Genomic DNA, 22,943 nt, shown 5'->3' on the forward strand with positions numbered 1-22,943 from the left:
CAATATTCACTGAAGTGAGAATATGACAACCAGCCCTGCACGGTCAATATTCTGTAAAACCATCAGTAAAAGTCAAAACTCAACAATCATATCCAGTGGTAAAAATACGTTGATGCTTCATGCGTCTTTCCTTAACGTCCCATATTAATACATCATGCAAAAGTCTAATAATATTAGTCCACAAACAGTGAGAGAGATTTAGCCCTGCACCAAATGATGAAGAGCCACTTTTCCATTTACTCCCATTTGTTTTGGCATGCCCTCGCTTCACTTTAGTCCATACAATAATTATCTAATCAAAACAAAGTGTGCATTAAAGTGAGGATTAGAAAATGCATATAAGATCAAAGCTTTATTTTGCAGAACATAAACTAGACAGATAATCTCATAAAATGCTCATTAGCACACAATCAAGCCCTGGCAAACATAAGCATCACATGAAATAACTCGCTAGACGGACTCGCCACAGAGAGCATCCTAATGTAGCATGTGTCACAATCGCCATGGCGATGCATTGATTTATTGCTACGGCAACCATCTCAGCTGCTCCATATAATGTCTAACACGTTATCGTCAGTGGTGGCTGAGCATTCAGACTTAGTAAATCAATATGCGTCTAAGCACTGGGAATCATGACATACGCTTGACAGTATTTAGATGCGAATAAACAATATGAGTGCATGGAGATCAGTGTGTTTGCTTATCAAATAAATTGTATTGGATGAGTGGGAAAAATGAATACAGCTTGTCCATTAATATCGTATTAAACGTGCTGAATGATCAGCAGATGCTCTCCCGCAGACAACGGGACAGAGTCCTGCATTCAATATCTCCACACACCAACCAATAAATCACTGATTTCATTACTGAAAATATATAATGGGTCATTGAAGCAAACTAAACAAATAGCTCAGAGCTACAGCAAAGAGCCAATCATCTTGTGAGGTGAAATGATCAGCTCGGGCCGATCAGTGAGCTCAGATCGTAATGTGGCGACCCCTATAGAGTACATTAGCGCCTGCCGTTATCAGCCGCGCTGGTTCCGGAAGTCATTTTTCCATTAATTTTTCCCATAGAGATTGAGATATTAAAAAAGTCTTCAATAAAGAGTAATAAGACATTAACTAAACCAGTTACTAGGTGAATCACAACATTACAAACTCTGATTTGAAAGTTTTTGAAAATCAGACAAAAATGCATAAGGTACAAGACTGTATAATCTTGTAATGGCTTTAGTGAGGGAATGACCTACAATCCCATGAAGCATTGCAAACAGCATAATTGAATACAATTTTTATAGAGAATCATACAACTACTCGTTTACTATATATACACGTGTTATATATATATATATATATATATATATATATATATATATATATATATATATATATATATATATATATATATATGAAGAGTTCAGATGCAAAAACCTCTAAGTGCCATCTGAAAATTTCTTCTAGAATGGTCATTTTTATCAAGCTCGTATATTTAAGTTCAGTAATTTCACTTAAATGACAGTTAGTAGGTAATTTTCATTGTCATTTAAGTGAGATTACTGAACTTAAATATACAAGCTTGATAAAAATGACCATTCTAGAAGAAAATTTCAGATGGCACTTAGAGGCTTTTGCATCTGAACTCTTCATACAGTATATAGGCACGTGTTCCTTTTTTCGACTCTCTGATTGGTATAATTTTCTGTACAGCATCATGGGTAATGTAGTTTTTCGCTAGGAATTCTGCTGTTAAATACGATTATTTAAAAAAAATAAACTGAAATAATATGGACTGATGACTTCAACAGAAGCAAATTGCATAGATTAACAACCTCGTAGCTCACAGTAGGGCTGTCTTTAAAGGTTTATAAGTTACCGTTAAAAATCTATTTCCCTATGGAGAAAATAAATGGAGTTTTTACTTTTGGAACCGGACTGTTGCGCTCTATAAACTCCAGTTAGGGTAGACGCCACATTTTAAACCTTACCATATCGTAAAAAAAAAAGAAAAACATTGGACCTCTGCAATTTGCCCGTCATTAGAACAGCCGCATCTGAGGCAGTAAGTGTATTGAATTACGTTTTCATCAATTTACAGATTATAAAGTTTATTGTAAATATGTTGGATGATAATCCATTGGATGATAATTCATCTGGTTATAAAGGATGAAGTGCTTCGTACATGCTATTTAGGACAATATTGACTACAGTATGACTCGACGATAAATCCTAGACTAAGACACTCTTCTCCGCTCCTCAAATACAAATACAGTATATATACGCTACATTCACGATAGAGGTGGGCAGAGTTATGAGGTTTAACTGGTTTTTGAGGAGCTAATGGAGTTGCAAGGTTTAGTCAAAATCTCTTTTTAATACTTTTCATTTGTTAAATATTTGCAAAACCCACAGACACACGTAAAGGGTGACCAATAGTAATTTTTATGACAAAAAATATGGAATTATATGGAGATACAAGGTTTCCTATATAAAACGTTGAGCTAGAAGTCTGCATTAAAGGTGCAGTATGTTATTTCTCATAGCCGTTGCTGAACATTGTTGATATTTGAAATCAACCCAAAACAAACACACCCTTCTCTTCATTGCTCCGCCTCCAAAGCTCACCCTCCAATCTTAACCGGCACGGTCCGAGTCGCATGCGAGGCGGTGCACTAACAAGGACACTAATCAAGGACATAAATCCAAGAGTGGATTTATCGTAGCAGAAGCGCAACAAAATAATGCTTCACGAAAAACAAAGCGAAGATGATGAACGAACGACAAGGAAACACAAAGAGTGAATACAAACAATAGTTTGTTGTTAGTTACCAATAGAACTTAGCTCTCTCCAGTGCTGGAAAGCTTTTCTAATATTAACGCGGGTCCTAAAGCTCTTTCATAACCCTTCATTTTTCAGTGATATTCCTCTGAGCTTTTCTCTTTTGTAATGTCTCTCAGCCATCTCTCTTTCTACAGTCTTTCTTCAAATCTCCCTCTTGCTCGTTCGCTCTCCTCCAGTCATACGCCCTCTAATGCTGTTGGCTACACTTACGTTGTTGTGTCTGGTTGTGTCGGTCCGACCAACTTTCAAACAGGGTTCTTCAAACATCGCCTAACCCACCTTTAAATCAAAGCTCCAGCAGCAAAACTCTGCTCTCTTTATTATCGACTGGTTTTCACGCTGTCTTTCACTCCCATCTCAGGCTCCCACCACCTCTGCCTCATCATTTCACAGTCATTACATCTTTTCAAATGAGCCTGAAATGGCTTTGTTGCATTTTGGAATCGAAAACGTATCTTTTATCTTTTTTTTTGGGCTGCGTCTATTTGCCGTATGCACCTGGATATTATGTGTCTCCAAAGTGGGCACTTCAGGTGACTGTGAAAGGGAACGGCTCAATTACAGATCGTGTGGCTTTGTTTGGCTTGCTAGAATAGGGGGGAAATGTAGGCCAGCTAGTGAACGTGGTTGCAGGGTACAAATTAATGGTTGAAAGTCCAGAGATTCCATAGCAACAGCTTGATGCCCAACAACTGACCACTGGAACAAAGAGGTACATCAACAAAACAGAATACCATTTTTACATTTACATATCACAAAAAACTCATATATCATATATACATATCACAGTCTTAAGGATTTTTATGATAGGGGAAGCTAAAGACAATCTGAGTTGTGCAAATGAACCTCAACAGATTGTGGCCCTTGAAAGCCATTGTCTATTCGCACACAGAGGGAACTGCAAGTGCTCTTCATGTGTTGAGGGGGTGGAACCGGCTTCAGACGCACGTGGAACAGATCGAGAAACACGTAGGCAGACGAGCGGTAAAACCTGAGGAGAGGGTCAAAGTTTTAGCGGAGACAGAGGAGGAAGAGGACAGAGAAAGGTTAACAGTGAAAAATCACATGTACTCCTCTCCTAAATTGAGATGACGGGAGAACTTGATTTGAAGATGTTAACACTTCCGATGCTAATTTGGGTACGCACAAGAGGAAAACCTTAACTAGCCTTTTGTTTTGTGCAAATGTAAGTTGTAATAGTGTGTTTATTTTGTGTAGGCCTATCTATATCTGATTTATCTCCAATAGGATGCATTTGGTAAAAAATTCTTCAGCGCATGCAGCTCAAACAGCAATGCACAACTAATAATGACTATGATTGGGACTGTCATATTACATAACATTATACAGAGAACAATATTGTAATAAAACGTGAATTATTTAAATTTACCGTGTTTCAGCACGTTGCTCCAGCAAGAGCGAGTCCACAACATAAAGTCACACATTCTGACTAGCACGTAACTTAGTTCAAGTTCACTTGTACATTCGCGTCATTTTGTACAGATATAATTTGTTATATGTTTATTTTGTATAAATCTGATTAATCTCATATGGGATGCGTTTCTTTGAGTTAAATAACGCGCTAGCAAAGTGCTCCAGTTTACCAGTGTTCATTCAGCGAGCAGCTCAAACAGCAATGCTCAACTAACAATAACTATGACTGGGACTGTCATATTACATAACATTAATGAGAACACTATTTTAATAAATTGTTGAATTCATTAGGTTTAGTTGCCGTTTTTTCAGTGCGTTGTTCCAGGAAGAGCGTGTCCACAACAGGAGTACACATTCTGACAGGCACGCATCTGAGGCGGTGTTGGTGACACGTTGTATTAGTCGTTATATTTGATTATTAAATAAGTAATTTAATAAATGATCAATCACATCCTTTTACAATCCTACTAGCCCTTTATTTAGATTAAAAACCCTTCTCATTGATTGGTGAGGAACATGGTGTTTTGAGCAGCATTTGCACACGCTGTCATGCTGTTGGCTATAATGCCACTGCAGAAGACATATTGCAGTATTAAGGCGATTAATCGATTAATTGATTGTTAATTTAAACGACAATATATATATATATATATATATATATACATACACAGTATATATATATATACACAGTAAATATATATATATATATATATATATATATTATATACAGTATATATATATATATATATATATATATACATACAGTATATATATTGTCGTTTCAGGCTCATTTGAAAAGATGTAATGACTGTGAAATGACAATCTGAGTTGTGCAAATGAACCTCAACAGATTGTGGCCCTTGAAATCTATTGTCTATTCGCACACAGAGGGAACTGCAAGTGCTCTTCATGTGTTGAGGGGGCGGAACCGGCTTCAGACGCACGTGGAACAGATCGAGAAACACGTAGGCAGACGAGAGAGGGTCAAAGTTTTAGCGGAGACGGAGGAGGAAGAGGACAGAGAAAGGTTAACAGTGAAAAATCACATGTACTCCTCTCCTAAATTGAGATGACGGGAGAACTTGATTTGAAGATGTTAACACTTCCGATGCTAATTTGGGTACGTAAAAGAGGAAAACCCTATGTATGTATATATATATATATATAAAAAATTATGGAAATAACATTACAACAATTTTTGGTCAAGATCTTGTATTGACATTGCAAGAGTCGATCACTCTGTAAAGTCTCTTCCAGCACATCCCAAAGACTGAACTCAGAGGTGCCAATTCATGTGTGAAAATTAATCTTCATGCTCCCAATCATAGACTCTTAAGTATTTGCCCATTAAAATACAAACAGCAACTTTTTTTTGCCAGGCAGTGTGTGTGTGTGTGTCAGGGTTTACAGAGGAAGCAGACAAGATGGTAGGTTTAACTCTTTTAATTGCAGAATGAACGGAGAAGCAGGAAGATGGTGAGTAACAGCAACACAGAATAACAGTGAATGCTTAGCTGATTGGTAATGTCTCTCTATTTCTCTCTCTCGTAGTTGACCCAGGATGGAAGGCTGAAGAGGAAGGCGGGCTGGCAGAAGGATGAGGCAGGCTGGCAGAAGGATGAGGATTCACGTCAGGTAAGTATCCAGGTAGGTGTGTGGAGGGGGCTTGTGAGTCATGTAATGACGAGACCAGACAAGTGACTGCAGGGAGAGTGCACCTTATAAAGGGAGTGCTGGTGATGGGACACAGGTGACAGTGATTAGTAGTCCGGGGATAATGAACGGGTGACTGGATGAGAGGGCGGAGAAAGAGAATGAGTGGGCGGAGGTGATGAAGAGCGTGGTGGTGGAGATGGAATCCTGACAGTGTGTATGTATATGTGTATATATATATATATATATATATATATATATATATATATATATATATATATATACCATGGTATTGCCAAAGGATCAGAAATCTCAAGGATGTAATCAAATATTGAAGACTATGGACTCAAGACTTAAGAATCATCCATTTAAAAAAACATATTGATGGTCCAATAACTGCGGTCTTGGTATAACGCTTCCTCTAAATTCTCCTGTGTAAAAAAAAAAAAATAGAGAGCGTTTCAGAGAGCTTTAAATGGTTAACCTCTCTCCGCTGCGATTGATTTGAAGCATACTGATTTCCTACAGTTTATCAGAAGCAAGGCACCTACAGCAGCTGGATTATTCCTGCAAAACTCAACACTTATTGAGGGAGATATTGGTGAAGATATCGCTTGGCGTCAGGCAGCACAAAAGCCCCCAAAGTCCCATCTTCCTTCATTCACATGCGTAGCCGTTGTATAAACGTCTGAATGACAAGTGAACTACAAACTGCTGGACTCAACCGCTCTACACATACTCAACTGCTCAGAATCAGCGTTAGCTTCTCTAACAGCAGGAGGGCAGGGGGATTTCTCTTCTCCACACTCTCTCTCACGCCATGAAAGGTTAAAAAGGCCCGAGACGAGTTCATAAAAAAATTAGAAGTCCTATAAGATTAAAAGAAGAGAAGAAAGACGGCTTGAAGAATTCGCCCGGAGCGAGTTCGCCCCGCAGACCTACATCAAGAAGACTCAATCTTTCAGGGGGAAATTAGACCTGGACTAAAAAGAGTCAAGGGAAGGCCTCTGTCTCACTCCTTCACGAGTGTCATGAATTGATTCAAAGACAACAGCATGTTCCAGCCTCACTTCATTTAGACCCTGGATGAAAAAGGATACATGCCGATGAATGGCAACCTCAGTCTTGTTTTCCCCTAGGCGGCTGATTACGGTTTGATGGAACGGCAGCCGCAAAAACAAGGATGGACTGCGGCTCTGCTCACTTGTGTACGAACTGGATGGGATTAAATTACCCAAGCATCATATGGATGATGTTTGTATTTAAGGTGTTTTATGGGCACAAATGAGTAATCATGGGAGCCACTACTTCCTGTAAATCTGTGTCATGACAGGAAGAAGCGAACTGCAAATATAATGCTGTATGTAAAAAGTATTGCTCATTGTCAGTTTATTGTTCGTTGCTCGTTGTTAGTTCACTAGTTAGTTGTGTTAACTATGTATACAAGTTTATTGGAAAGTGTTACCAATATTTTTATAATGGATTAACAGTTTACACTTAAGTTGCCACTTAAAACAGTAAGATAAAATAATAAAATATATATATAAAATAAGATCAAATAAAAAATAAAATAAAAATAAAATAATTAAATAATTTTGCATTATTTGCTTACAATTCTAATTAATATATTATTATATTTATAATAATATAATATAATATAATATAATATACACTGCAAATGATTTTTGAAGTTGTAAATAAAACAAAAATTACAAACGTCTTACAAGAAAATACTATTTCAGTCTTTCTACTTCAAAATTTCACGTTTAATTCAATGTGTTATTACAAATAAACAATACACTTGCCTTATATAATGTTTTGTACTAATCTTATACTAGTATACTTAACAAGAAACATGACAAGAATCTACAATTGATGCACAGTCATTATGAGAGGATAAGTGAATTAGCTAAATCATCTCAAATTATGAATCTCTCTCAATCTATGAAAAAAAGGTTTGTGGCAATGTAAAAACATTCACACAGCACAGTATTCACTGACATTAATGTACCTGAACCGTGAGAATATAATGCTGGGCGGTTTTACTGTCAGTCCCGCCCGGCCCTCATAATAACAGTCGAGTTTGATAGCATCGAGTTTGATAGCTCATAAACATCTATCATTACAAACCAGCGGCAAACATCTTTCTTACAGTGCCGACTTATTGCTTTCCATCATTTTGGTCAAAACAACATGGATGTCTCTACTTTCAGCTGATCGAATCATTGCCAAAATATTAACCAATAATATATGTTTCCATCCAATCAAATTCCAATACCTACATTTCACTTAGAAATACAACAAAGACTCTTCTACTCAAGTAACTCCACCCAATTACTCCCAGTTGGCTCATTTTGACCAATTTGTTAAGAATCACTCTGACTGAATCACTGAATCAGTAAGGTGTTAACTTGAGACTCACTCTGACCGAATCACTGAATCAGTAAGGTGTTAACTTGAGACTCACTCTGACCGAATCACTGAATCAGTAAGGTGTTAACTTGAGACTCACTCGGATCGAATCACTGAATCAGTAAGGTGTTAACTTGAGACTCACTCGGATCGAATCACTGAATCAGTAAGGTGTTAACTTGAGACTCACTCGGATCGAATCACTGAATCAGTAAGGTGTTAACTTGAGACTCACTCTGACCGAATCACTGAATCAGTAAGGTGTTAACTTGAGACTCACTCGGATCGAATCACTGAATCAGTAAGGTGTTAACTTGAGACTCACTCGGATCGAATCACTGAATCAGTAAGGTGTTAACTTGAGACTCACTCGGATCGAATCACTGAATCAGTGACCTGCTACTTGCTGGATCAGTTCAATTCACAAATTAATCATTCAGTGTGTTTTGTGAACCAGTTGCAACTGATTCATTTATAAGAACTCTGAATGAACTTTTCAGCTGAAATAGCTAAGGAAAAAGTATTAATCAATAACATATTAACATGTTTCCATCCAATTAAATCCTGATGCATAAAATCAAGGTACTGGTCTAATGTATATGCTTTAAAAAACACTGGATTATATCACAGACTATTGTCTCACATTTAGCATTCCTCAGCACAACAGAATTGAAGGACTGCGCAAAAGTTGCTTTGTTGCTGCATATACAGCATTATTTGACAGATTTTAAAAGCTTGCCTCCATAACGTTCCTCCCTCCGATTGAATCAATAATGAACTCTAACGTGTTTGGCTGGAATGGGAAAAGCTCCTCTCTGAGTCTATGCTCTCCCCGTGATCGATAATTATGTCCCCAAAGGGTGTAAGATCTCAGACTCGAGTGTCACACACACGTGGCTTCACACATCGGTTTGATCTCGCAATGAGGGTACCGTGTTTCTATTAACCCGCCTTGTCCTGATCTTATCCCACACCTACCCTGATGGGTATAATCACCTTTTGGAGATTAGCAGTTGAGCTCATAGACTCTGAACACATTGAAGTCTCCTGTTTGACGGAAAGATACACTTCCCTCCAGGTAATCATCCTGCCTCAGAGACACGAACAAACTGAGGCGGATCATTGTGAAATGTGAGTCATTACTCAAAGAAAATAATCAGAGCCACTTTCATCCAACCAAATATGCTTCCTGTGTGAAGTAGCATGAAACATTACCTGTAAAAACAATGAAAACTCATTATCTGACACAAATTCGGCAGGTTTCTCACACAAAGCTATCATATGACTTCCAAAGTAGGCTGCATGAATTGGTGGGGGGGATCTAATTGTGATTTTTCTAATAATAACTGATTGCAAAAATGAAATATTTTTTTTAAAAAAGCTCGAAGTTTGCTATGTTTGTTTGTAGGGCTGCACAATTTGGGCAAAAACTGTATATAAACTGTATATACTATAAAAAATGAAATAATGTGAAAACAGTGAAATTGTTTAATATTTGAATATTTTTGTTTCACATTTTTATATGTAATATTAATAATAACTATTATATACATAATAATAATACTAGTATTATAGTTGAATAGTATTAATAATAATAACTTATTATTGTTATTATTATTATTAGCAGTAGTAGTAAAAGTAGTAGTATTAATAGCAGTATTACAAATAAAATTCTAATAATAATGTTAATAATAATAGTAGTAGTAGTAGTAGTAGTAGTAGTTTACAGATGATGATGATGATAAATATTAATATAAAATAATGTGAAAGCAGTGAAATTGTTTAATATTTACTCTTTCATATTTTATATGTAATAATAATAATAATAACAATAAAAAATAGCAATAGTATTTTAGAATAATAACTATTAGTAGTAGTAGTTGTTGTATTAATAGTATTACAATTAAAATTCTAAAATTAATAATAATGTTAATAATAATAATAGTAGTAGTAGTAGTAGTAGTAGTAGTTTACAACAGCAATTATTGTTGTTGATGCTGCTGCTGTTGTTATTAATAGTAGTAGTAGTGTTAATATTAATACTAAAAATATTGAAATATTTAAAATATTAAAATGATTTTGCAGCAAAATAAAAAAACAAGTATTTAAGAAAACTATAATAATAATGATAATTTTACTGTACAGTACAACTGAATTTCTTTATTTTCAACTATAAAACCATCAAGCCAAAGGCCAGTATAACCTGCAATATGTATTATTTTAAAATTAAAATTTTTGAAGTAAACCATCTCACTCTATACAGCCAATCATAAGCAAGATTTGTTATCTGTGAGCACTATTGATTAAACTGAGTCTCGTTGTGAAAACGCTTGGTTCTGAAGTCATTATGTGTTTAATTGAACCAATAGTTGCTAAAGTGTTATGATATATAAACGGTATAAAAAGATGACGCTATTTTGGTTCCACTGGGAATGACAAGCATCGCTGCAAAGCATTGATTGGTGAACTCAATTGACATTGTCAGAAAGAAAACAAACTACCCAGTGTGTACACACACACACACGCATATGAATGAAGCAGCCACCCTCGCAAATTTTTTTTGTCAATCTCAGTTTACGAGGCTGGCATCGGCTGCAAGCCACCAGAGGAGGAGGCGAAAGACACAGTCGACAAAATTTCGATGTACAATCTGTTCGCCGGGAGGCGGAATCGTGAAGAGAAATTTGCCTCTCAAATCCTGCCTCTGAGCGCACATGTCAATGCCATCCGAGCTGATTGCTTGGCTTTCACATTTGAATAGAATGAAGTGCTATGAAAACGGAGCGTGCTTGGCGCAGATGGTGCTTGGAAGCTGAAAGAGCCCCTGAAAAAAACTGAACTGCAGATAAGAATAGACAACCAAAGAAAAAGCGCTCTTACAAAGTATTTATTAAGAGGTGTGGGTTTGCAAAAGAGCCCTTGTCTGTCGCAGATACTGAAAGATATCCATGAAAACAAGTTAACCTTCTTTAAAGGTTTGTCCCTGAGCAAATTATTGTGCTCCGGAGTAGCCTTAACCTCTGATGAAACCAGTGAAGTTTCGCCAATGTGAACTTTGACTCGCCATTAGCAGAAAGAAAAATCTGGATTGTCCCTGGAATCTACATGAAGGCCAAAAGACACAAAAGGCAGAGTGAATGAGAATGAGAGACGAAAAACCTAGGTTTTTCTTTTTTACTTAAAGGCTTTGCGGTTGGGATAACTTCCCCTTCACATTTCTTAAAGGTGAAGTGTATCATTTCTGCACTGCTGATATCAACAAATGGGTTTTAAAAGGTTTCCCAAACCTCCCCAGTTTACCATTGGTTCAACGGAGAGATAGCCCCGCCCCCAAACGTCAGTCATTGGTTACGTGTAACTCAAATTTCTGCATATTTAGCGAGTAAAAACATTGTATAAAGACGCACTTCACCTTTAAGACCAGCGCATGGTTTGTAAATGCGAATTTATCCGTCTGTCCTTCATTTTAATACACCTCAGAACAGCACAAGTCTCGTGTGCCGAAGAGATTGAGGGTCTTTCAGCGCCTGGGTCGGAATGCAGATCTGCAGGAAGTCTTGTCCTCGTGATGGCTTCCACATCTGTCTGGCCACGACCACGGAGATGTGTAGCGCCTGTTGAACCCCAGCGGGAGGGTTTTACAGCCCCCCCGGTTCACCTCATGGCCCATTAACGGAGGAAAGCGAGAAATGCAGGCGTGCGTATTCCTGGTCCAAACATTCCTCCACCTCCACTGCTGCGTGCAGAACCTCACAGCTCAGCCGGCACTCACATATCTGGGAAAAATCACTGAGTAGGGCCATAAATAAGCAGCAGAGAGGGGCCGCGCACTTATGAGAGAAGCTGGAACAGGCTTGTTTGTATTTACAAACGTTTGAAGTCAATAAGATTGAACTTTTTAAAGAAACTAATACTTTCATTCAGCAAGGATGCATTATTAAGATTTCCATTTCAAATAAATGCTGTTCTATTGAACATTCTATTCATCAAAGAATTCTGAATGATGGAAAAAAAACAGTTTTCAACATTGATAATAATCAGAAATGTTCCTTGAGCGGCAAATCATCATGTTAGAATGATTTCTGAAGGATCATGTGACACTGAAGACTGGAGTAATGATGCTGAAAATTCAGCTTTGCATCACAGGAATAAATTACATTTTAAAATATATTCAAATAGAAAACAATTATTTTAAATTGTAATCATTTTTCACAATATTCATATTTTTACTTTATTTCTAATCAGATAAATGTAGCTTTGGTGAGCATAAGAGACTTAATTTTACAAATCTTACTGTAGGATAAATATATAAATAAATAGTTTCATTTTATTATTGCAATAAAAATGGGTGGGGCACTAAATAAATGAATATAAAATATATAGTAAATCAATACAATGAACATGCGTTACCCAAATGAACTTCCATGTATTATAAAAGTATCTCATATTTACGAAAAGCATCTCATTTCTTTATTTGTCCCCCCCCCCCAAAAAGGCTTGTCAGTTGGTAGAAATTTTATCAAATTAATAACATGATATACTGATTCTGATTCAATCTTCAAATGAATCTTAAATCATTGTGGCATTTAAGTCATTGTGGCAGACGAGTAAAGCACTTTTGACAAAAAATGGCTTGAGAAGTCAATATATTAAACATAAGTCTATCACTAACATAAAAACACATGAAGGTGGTTCTTCAAGCTTGATTTCCTCTTATGATGAGAAAGAAAATTATGCATAGTTCAGGGGTATGATTAATTGGGTTGATTGTGTCAAATCTATCACGTCTTTTCAAATGAATTACGCTTCATGTGTTAAAGTCACATCATTATGCCCCAAAACTGACTGTTTCTGTTGCCGTAAGCACATGAGGGCGTCTGAACAGATGAAGCCGATCTCTTCCGAATCCTGCCGCAGTGACCCCACAACTCTGACCCACTTTAGCTTCAGCCATATATGGCATTGCCAGCAGCAATTAAGAAAAATGACAACCATCACATCAAATTCTGCTGACAGAAATATCCAAGACTTGTCCCCAATAGGGAAACATATTGATTTGAACAACTGAAATAAAACAAGGCGCTTTTCAAAATGGGTACAGGGGGAAATAAAGAGAAAAGAAAAATCCATAACGGTCAAGAAGATATGAAGGATATAAGGACACAAAGGATTCCTACACGTGAGCGGATCTCAGCGCATGATTCGATACCAGTTAAGTTGATTATCACAGAAAATATATTTTATTTTATTTTTTTAAATTGCAGTTACACTCTTACAATAAAAGCAAACTGGGATAGCATAGGGTTTAAAATTCAGAATGTGAAGCTTGTATTTATGTTTCAAATATAACATTACACAGAAGATTAATAAGCAATTCCATCATGCTAGTCTCACTAATTAATTTTTACACACTGTGTTGCCCTGTGTACATCTATTGAAAATGTAGTACTGTAAAAAAGTACTTTTTGCTTTTTAATAAAACTATAAAATGAGGTGTTATTTGTAAATATTCCTTTATTGGGTCAATGTAATTGATCAATTAAGTATTTCAAAGCTACGCACTAGATAAAAATAAAAAAAAAACCTAAATGATAATTATGACAATGACTTGAATACATTTCTTATATGATAAACGTTTTCAATTTCTGATTTGGATGGATGGATGGATGGATGGATGGATGGATGGATGGATGGATGAGACAGAAATACAGAAGATGGATGGATGAAGAGATGGACAGTTAGTGAATGATGGATGGATGGATGGATGGATGGATCGATGGATGGATGGATGGATGGATGAGACAGAAATACAGAAGATGGATGGATGGATGGATGGATGGATGGATGGATGGATGGATGGATGGATGGATGAGACAGAAATACAGAAGATGGATGGATGAAGAGATGGACAGTTAGTGATGGATGGATTGATGGATGGATGGATGGATGGATGGATGGATGGATGGATGGATGGATGGATGGATGGATAGATAGGATAGGATATCTGGGGCTCTGATTTGATAGATATTTACCCATCAAAACAGAAGTTGTTATTCCTGTCCTCTCCCCACAAGCACATTTCACTTTTACTGTAGTATATTTCCATGGAGGGAAGTGTCGTGCAGGTCGAGGCAGAAGGTCAGCCATAGTGCAAACTTCTTGAGATTGTGGGCCTAACTTGAGAGCTGTTATAAGTGGCACTGTGCAGCATTCAAGCTATGCTGTTAACTTGCCAGAAATTCGGATCATTCCTGTTTGATTGTTCTCACTGGGATTCAAACCACGGCTATGTTTGGAATGGCATACTACCATTGCACTAGAACTATTTTTGCCACACACATTACAGTATGTCTACCTAATATAGTATTAGCATTTTCTTCATGCATAAAATAGCAGTGTGACCTTCTACATTTGCCAAAATTAGCTAATACCACGGTATATTTCACACTGCAATTAGGGATGTGTAAATCTACACAATTTAAAACAAAAGAAAAAAAACCCTAGTTAGTATTTCACTAGTTTGGACTTTTGTTAAGAGATGTTCTTGGGTTTAAAAGCATCTTAACAGAGTGCAACAGAACGAGACAGAATGAGATTATGAAATCTTTAAAGGTGAATTATGTAGTTTCTGCGACACTGGTGGCACCCAGCAGAGTTAAAAAAATACAGCATATTTTGCAAACGGCCCTTTCGTGCCCCAGCTCACACATCACAAACAAACACAGCTCTTACGGGTGTTTGTGAAGGCATGTCTCAATGGGTAAAATTAGGCTACTTTCAAGAAAAGGTCCAACATATTAGGAATACTTTTAGCTGTGTTGCTATGTGTCATGAGTGAGCAACTGAGTAGGCTAACACTATGTGGAGCGAACGTGAGTGTCTCGCTTATAATAAACCCATCCAACGTATCTGCCCTGGGCGCAGTTTTGACATGATGTTCCACAACTATTTGAGGCTGTTCATAAAGGTCTAAATGCAGCATAATTTGGCTTGCACCCCTGTACCCGAATCTGAATTTATTTTCCCATGTAATGCATCAGTCATGGTCCCTCAGCAGCTAAACACCCTCAGGCTCCGCCTGCGACAGTACCCACACCCTAAACTCACTAAGAAGAACTTAAAGGTGCTCTAAGTGATGTTGGGTGACGTCACTTCTTGTTGACGTTCAAAGTATTGTCAAACAAAACGGAGGTTAGCTTGACCCTACCTCCTCATCCGCGCACTAACCCCCCAAATCCTTCTTGTTGGTTATTGGCTGGAACAGTTTGTTATGTTTCGTGGTCCAGGTTGGCCCAGATTGTTTTTGTTGCCGTTTGTGGAGCCTGTGCTGTCTACAGAGACCGCGCTTTTTTTTACAGTGTGTTCAGGGGACAGGCAGCTAGCGGATAGTGAGGAGATGTTTGCTGTATGTGACAAAAAATGTTTTGGCCTAAAAAACGTGTGACATTGTTTAGAGCACCTTTAAATTAAAATAAAAAATAAATTTTATACAAAATTACATATTTTTCTAAAAGAAAAAATTATAAAAATAAATAAAAATAAACATTTATATATTTATTTAAAATATATATATTTATATAATTTAAATAATTTATATATATATATATATATATACAGTAAAAAAAAAATATATATGTATTTAATATATATATACAGTAATATATATATATATATACAAAACCATTTTTATATCTTTTTTTTTAATAAATCAAAAATCTAAAACTCAACATCACTAATTGACTAGCTGGTTTCTGGATGATAATTTGGCAATCACAATCATCAGGACCCCCAATCAATGTGATAGACCTTCTGATTTTCAACAGTGATATTTAACACCTCCTCCTTGATTAATTATTTGATTGGATGGCCAAACGTTAAAGGTGAACTATGTAACTATTTTGTTTTCAAAATGTACAAATTTATAGAATGAGCGAGTCCACCATGAATCCATTTTCCAAACAGTGTTTTTGTCTTATCATGAATTACTACGGTACACCTATATTAAGTGTTTATATTCAGACTATTTTAGACCGGTCGGGAGTATGCCAGTACCTGCGTGACTCGTCTTAAACAGAGAGAAGTAGCTCCAGCTACAATGTTCTTCCACAAGACGCATGCAGTTTTTCGCTAGATCGCGAAAAGTGACATGGTGTACCTGTAAAAATGCAACCGATATGCATTTCCAAGGTAATAACTGTAACGTTTCGTTCACATAAAATCAGCATGCAATACAAAGTTTGCAGTACACTTCCATTCTGAAAATAGCATACTATTCTGTCTGCTATCTATCAACCCACAACAGACAAATACACACACACACACACACACACACACACAAGCCCTCTAGACTGCATTATCAGTGAGCGTTCACCCTACCTGCTCCTTTTCTACATTTCCTATTCAGTCTGTTACATTGACTGATGGCTGGTGCATCTGTATTACAGACCTGAGGAGAGACAAGGCGATTGACATCAACACTGAGCCAATAAAAACACAGAATCAGGTTAAGGGAAATCTCATAAACTCTGTGCCTCAGCTGAAGGTCAACAATGGTGTATCTTAAGGAAATGAAGCTTGATTGTCTGAAAACGGGGGTTGTTTGGAGCTCAATGCTGCATGTGTCGTCGTCTTCATACCCAACTCCATCATGCTGTACTCAAAGGGCAGATTTTTATAAAAGCGCAGCAATTCCTCTAATGGCTTTTATGGGAAGGCAGACGGGGCGGATCTGAAGATCTACTGAGGCCCACATCTTTAGATTGAATAAGGTCAAGCTTAAAACACCCCAGAGGAAAAGAGCGATGGTACATAAAAAGAGTTCACGCTTTGACGTGTGACATCTGTGCACTGATCTTCTGGTATTATGTTATATAGATGCCAGGAGATATATAAAGATGAAGATGCTCTTTGAACTATGCTATTAAACAGTAGATGCAGTGTCCAGAATTAGAATTTATTGATTATTTTTTTTATTTTTGAGACATAAAAGTTTCTAACCAGTCATTAGACTGTATTTTCTATTATTTACAGTACCTGTCAAAAGTTTGGAAACATTTAATTTATATATATGTTTTACTTCATCACAATTGTTTTCTATTTTATTGAATTTGTTATTTATTAAAAAGCAATTCCAGTCTCACTTCCTGTCTCAACAAATTTGCATAATGCCCGCCTATAGTCTTCATTGGCTGCCGTGAACGTGTACTTTGACCCTCAAACACTGTAGTTGTGGCTGAGACTGGAAGAGTTTGGTTTGTGTGCCAACATGTCGACAAGACGCTGTTTTCTGCGCTGCGAAAGCAAATCCACTTAGCATGCACCTCGTATTGAATCAGGCTCGTATTGATACAGTAAAACTGATGCCATCGTTACATCATAAGTGCTGAGGAAACCTCTGGAGCTGAAATTCAGACAAGTTTCGTTTCCGACACGCACTGTAAGCACCAATCACAACAGACTGGGCTATGTGACCAATCAGAGCAGAGTAAGCTCTCGGAAAGGAGGGGGTTTACAGAGATTGAATCTTTATCAAACTATTTCAGACACTGTGAGAAAAGAGCTGACGCTGCAGTGCAACTAGGAGCCTTTAAGAAAGTAAATGGGGTAAATTTGGCCTCCATGTTGACTAAAAATGTCCATGAATTTCACACCTTTAAAGGAAGCAATATCCATAGACAAGGTCAGATTTAGATTCTCAAACATTTCTCCACCTATAGAGCGCTCAGCATCTGTTCGGCACATGTAGCCGGTCTATAAATCTCACTGGAATCCCTTTAATGGCACCGCAAACCCAGCTAATGGATGTCGTGCTGTGGTGAAAAACGCTAACAAGAACCATCAAAACAAACATGAAGGCTAACCTCTCAACCTTCTGTCATACCTTAAACGTCATGGGGGTTTTCTGAGAAGCCCTTCAGCGCATCACACCGCATCCCATAAAACACTTCATCAGCACCACGTCCGAAACACGTCTGTTCTGGGATCATTTACAGCATGAAACAGTAATAAGGTCGACAGGAACCCAAGATAAGCAAACGGCTGGATCTGAATGTCCATCAAAATACACATTTAGTATATAAAAGCACATGAATTGTGATTCCAGCGAACGTGTCGGGAGTGTTACAGGAATGTAAGTCTCATTAGGACTGCTTTCCTAAGACCTATTACAGTCCGATCTTTCCACTGTGTGTTTTGAAGGTGCTTTTGTGGCTCATTCATGATTTTTCACACCCAAGCCCTCGGATACGCTACAGGAAAGGTAATACAACCCGTACCCTCCATGATAAATGCCATATTTTCTGTTCTATAATGAAAAATGAAGAGCCTCACAATTATAAAATGGTGCACTTTGTACGGTAGGCTGCATTTCGCAATAGACCGCACAATAATTCAAGGATTTAGTGCATTTTTTTCAATAAATTAATGAAAATGCATTTTGGCGGCCCGACCAGCAATCATATGCATGACATTTTAATTTCTACTTTGCATATAAATAAAACTAACTAAAATCTCATTTGTAGGAATGCCACTGATATTAATCTTCATACGCATAATTGTATATTTTTAAAGTAAAGGGCATCCGTTTCAATTTCCCTTTTTTGCAGCAGCAGTGAAAACGAACTACAATAATCATGCCATAAGGCCCAAAGCAGATAAGAGTAGCAAATGTATTCAAACATTATATTATTATTAATATTATTATAAAATGACTGTAAACTTAATAATACCTATTAGTATTAGTAAGTTTACAGTAATTTTATAATTATTAGTATTAGTAAGTTTACAGTAATTTTATAATTATTAGTATTAGTAAGTTTACAGTAATTTTATAATTATTAGTATTAGTAAGTTTACAGTAATTTTATACTTATTAGTATTAGTAAGTTTACAGTAATTTTATTTTATAATTTTATTATGGCATGATTATTGTAGTTAGTTTTCACTGCTGCGAAAAAAAGGGAAATTGAAACGGATGTACTTTACTATACAAATATACAATTTACAGTAAAATTACTAATAATAATAAGTATTATTATTTTTTATTGTTCACAAAAAAGTATGTATAAAATAACGTAAAATTAATATAATAATAGTACATTATTATTACTATTATTATAAATCTGAATTATTTAATAATAATAATTATTATTATAAAATTACAGTAATATTACTAATACTAAGTATTATTATTTTTATTATTCACAAAAAACATGTATAAAATATGGAAATTTAATTAATATAATAATTATAACACATTATTGTTACTATTATTACAAACCCGAATAATGTAATAATAATAATAATAATAATTAGATAATAATATATAAAATTAGAAAATAATAATAAATAGAATGATGCATTTTTGTGTAGAAGAAGAAGTTTTATTATTATTTTTATTTACAGTACGTATTACAACAAAAAAAGTGAGTTTTACTCCCATGTCTATTGGCTTTAAAATCATTAAAATGCTAAGTTAATTTCTGGGAAAATGGACCAAAAATACGCATGACTCATATGAGAGTATACACAACTTTGTCTAAACAAATAATACCTAGAATACAATTGGTCCCCTTCCCAGACCATCAGCAGCCACATTCACGAGAGATTCACGTGTTACTGTATGGGACTTCAAAATGAACATTTCACGACCTTGTATTTGCATTCAGAGCACAACAGCAAACACTGTTTAGTTGAAATGCATTTGCATGCAAGTTGATTGACCAGCAAAGTTGAGCGCAGGACACCGAAAAACAGCTTAACCCCCACACGCTGCGATAAACCGGGAAACGGCTTTAATCCAAAGTCAAGTCAACAGCTGACAGCCTTGAGTGGCAGTGCGTTGAACTTAAGCACAAATTCCAAATATTAGACTGTATTCTGACAGGTTAAATATAGCAGGTGTTTGAGTGACGGGACGAAAGAGGGCAAAAGCAAGACAGAATGACTGGCAGAGTAAGAGGGCACCAGGGCCTTCAGAGATGTTACCTGTCAATGGGCAGCCCAAAGAAAAAGACGCTCTGTCTGTCTCGCTCTCAGGATGGCACTGATGAGCCAAAGATTTGCCTCTTATTTAGGCTGTTATGACAGGTTAGATTGTTTATTTGATGCCTGGAAAGTTCTCAAGTTCTCCCTCACAAGAGATTGAATTCATTCAGAAGATTTGAAGTGCCTGATTATGTTAATATTGAAATGTGAAAATGCCAAACGGCGGTCCACGTTTGGTTCAAATGTCATGATATGTCACAGCCGGCTGAAATGCCTCACTGTGAGCCACTTCAGTTAATAAGATTACATGCTGGCTGAATTAATGAACAACTGAGAGCATACAAACTGAGAAAATCCATTCTGAAGCACGTTTAAACCCCCTGAAAACAAGCACTCGCCGTAACCCTTCCCCGCGGCTCTAGCTCAGGTTAGCCGTGTCAAGGCACAGATCCAGGGATACCGTGTTCCACAGGGGCCGCGATCTTTCGCTCGGTCATCCATAAAACAGGAGATGAAGTGGCCGGCTTAGCCGATCAATGACAGCGCAGGCAACACAGTCTCTGAAGTTAGTGAACGCTCTGACATTTGGAGAGGAAACGGGAACGTTCTCCTCGGAGCACCTCAGGGTCAACCCATCCATCAGCGCTGTCCTTCCCCTTCAGTGTGTACTCTCAATCTGATCCGTTACACACCTGCTCATAAAAACAACATGAGCTCAACGTGGACCGGTTTCATTTCTTAAAGCAACAGTTCACACAAAAGGAAACCTTATTTGGTCATTATTTACTCGTATTCATGACGTTTCAAACCCAACAGCTGTCATCAATTTTTTTTTGGGACCCAAAAAGTAGAATAACGGCATACAGGTTTGGAACAATATAAATAAATAATCAGAATATGTTCCTGATCTTATTGTGAACGATTCATAGGTGCACATTATTCCAAAGAGAAAAATATAAATATATTACTGGATTTTTTTTTTTAATAAAATAACAAAACATTTTTTTCAATGAAGTAAAATTTTATAAAAAATTAAATTAAATTAATGATTAAATAAATACATGTGAATAATAAATGTATTAGAAAAAAAGATATATATTTGAAAAATATTTGTATAATATTTTACACAAAATAATTTTATTATAAATACTTTAATAAAATAAAAATGTATTGTATTGTATATTTCATCAGAAAAAAATTTGCTCTGCCTCTGAAACAATGTTTGACTGGCATCACCGAATTCTTTTGATTCATATTCCCCAAACTCCCAAACATTTTCTATGTGTTATGTCACATTACAAAACTTAAATGAGTTTCAAATCCAGCAAATTAGCATTCACAATCACAATGCTTTTAACATCTGTAATTTCTATAACACAGAATGAATGCATGAAATGAAGAGCTTGATTTTATCCTTCTGAATTTGATTGGATCGTGAAAAATGTGCTGCGATTTCATTAGTTAGAATAATTTGTGCCTTAGTTACATCAATCAGCGAAGCTGTTTCAGAGGCTGAGTGAGCCAAATTCATTGTTTTGATAAGATAAAAAAAAAAAAAACTTCTTCATTTACTGATGAATACAGTAATTAATAGCAAAATCTAAGAATGTACATAAGCATAAAATAAATACATTTCAGTTTCAGGACGCTTTTAAATTCCACGCACTGAATCCCACCAACATGCTACACCGTGTCACCATCTGCGCATAAATGCAACATTCCCTGTAAAGAGCTTGGCACTTGGACGCTTGCCTGGAATTCTCTGTGTATCCCTATGCGTTCAGATGGTGTTTATGCTAAAGCACAGTCCCTAATGGACCTTAACCCGTACGAGGAGCGCTCCTGAGCGATGGTCCGTCTCACACATTAGGCTCAATGGCTTGCGTGAGATGACATGTTATGACCCCTGCTGTGTGCAGGTCCCCAGGGGGTGCCACCATGGCACACGGATAACCCCGGTCGCGTCGGAGATGTCTTAATCATGCCGAGAGTGGGTGGGTGTGTGGAGGTGTCAAAACAGCAGTTTTTAGGAATGCAAATGAACACGATATAGGCAAATGAATAATTATGGGTTTGCACATCGTACAAGCCTCACAGCATCTTTAAAGAGACGAGGGACAAGCTATTTCGTGATTATTATCAAACATTTGCACGCTTCCTTTCAGCAGGCGACCTCATTTTGCCCATGAAGAAAGCAACAAGCGGCCCAGTCGCATGAAATCGCCATGCCAAGTAATGGATTGAATTTTGCATGGAAATGACTTAAATGAGCCTCCAACTGCAAACCATTTCTGATATGAGTTTGAACACAACAGTAGTCAAATTTAGGAGAAATTAAAGGACTCTGAAGGGCTCAAATGATTTTGATGGTGTGATTTTCTCAATGTTAGTTTAACATTTCACTTAGTACAGGGACACTCCAATTATGCAGTTCGGGGAACACTTTAACAAAACGCGGGGTGACCAGCAGCCAGTGAGTAAAATGACCTGTTAAGAGTAATGATACTTGATTTTCATCTCAATGCAGCACAGAAACCAACAATCAAGGCTATGAATCAGACCAGCCTCATTTTATAACCCAATTCTTCAAAAACAAGTACAACAGTCAAATGAAAAAC

General features: G+C 36.7%; 1 protein-coding gene across 5 annotated transcripts in view; it reads right to left on the reverse strand.

The window, feature by feature from the left end:
• The window catches only part of klhl29 (kelch like family member 29), a 268,904-nt gene that overhangs the window by 218,003 nt on the left and 27,958 nt on the right, over positions 1–22,943 (reverse strand). For 2 of the 5 annotated variants that reach the window (XM_084091257.1, XM_084091258.1), the window contains exon 3: positions 16,717–16,786. The exons of 2 other annotated variants lie outside the window; for them this stretch is intronic. The gene's annotated coding sequence lies outside the window, so the exon portion shown is untranslated. Of the gene's footprint in view, positions 1–16,392; positions 16,496–16,716; positions 16,787–22,943 lie in introns of those variants that run through there. One more of the 5 variants, XM_084091260.1, reaches the window with a different exon arrangement.

The sequence above is a fragment of the Abramis brama genome (genome assembly GCF_963993115.1).
Source record: "Abramis brama genome assembly, chromosome: 18".
NCBI lineage: Eukaryota > Metazoa > Chordata > Actinopteri > Cypriniformes > Leuciscidae > Abramis > Abramis brama.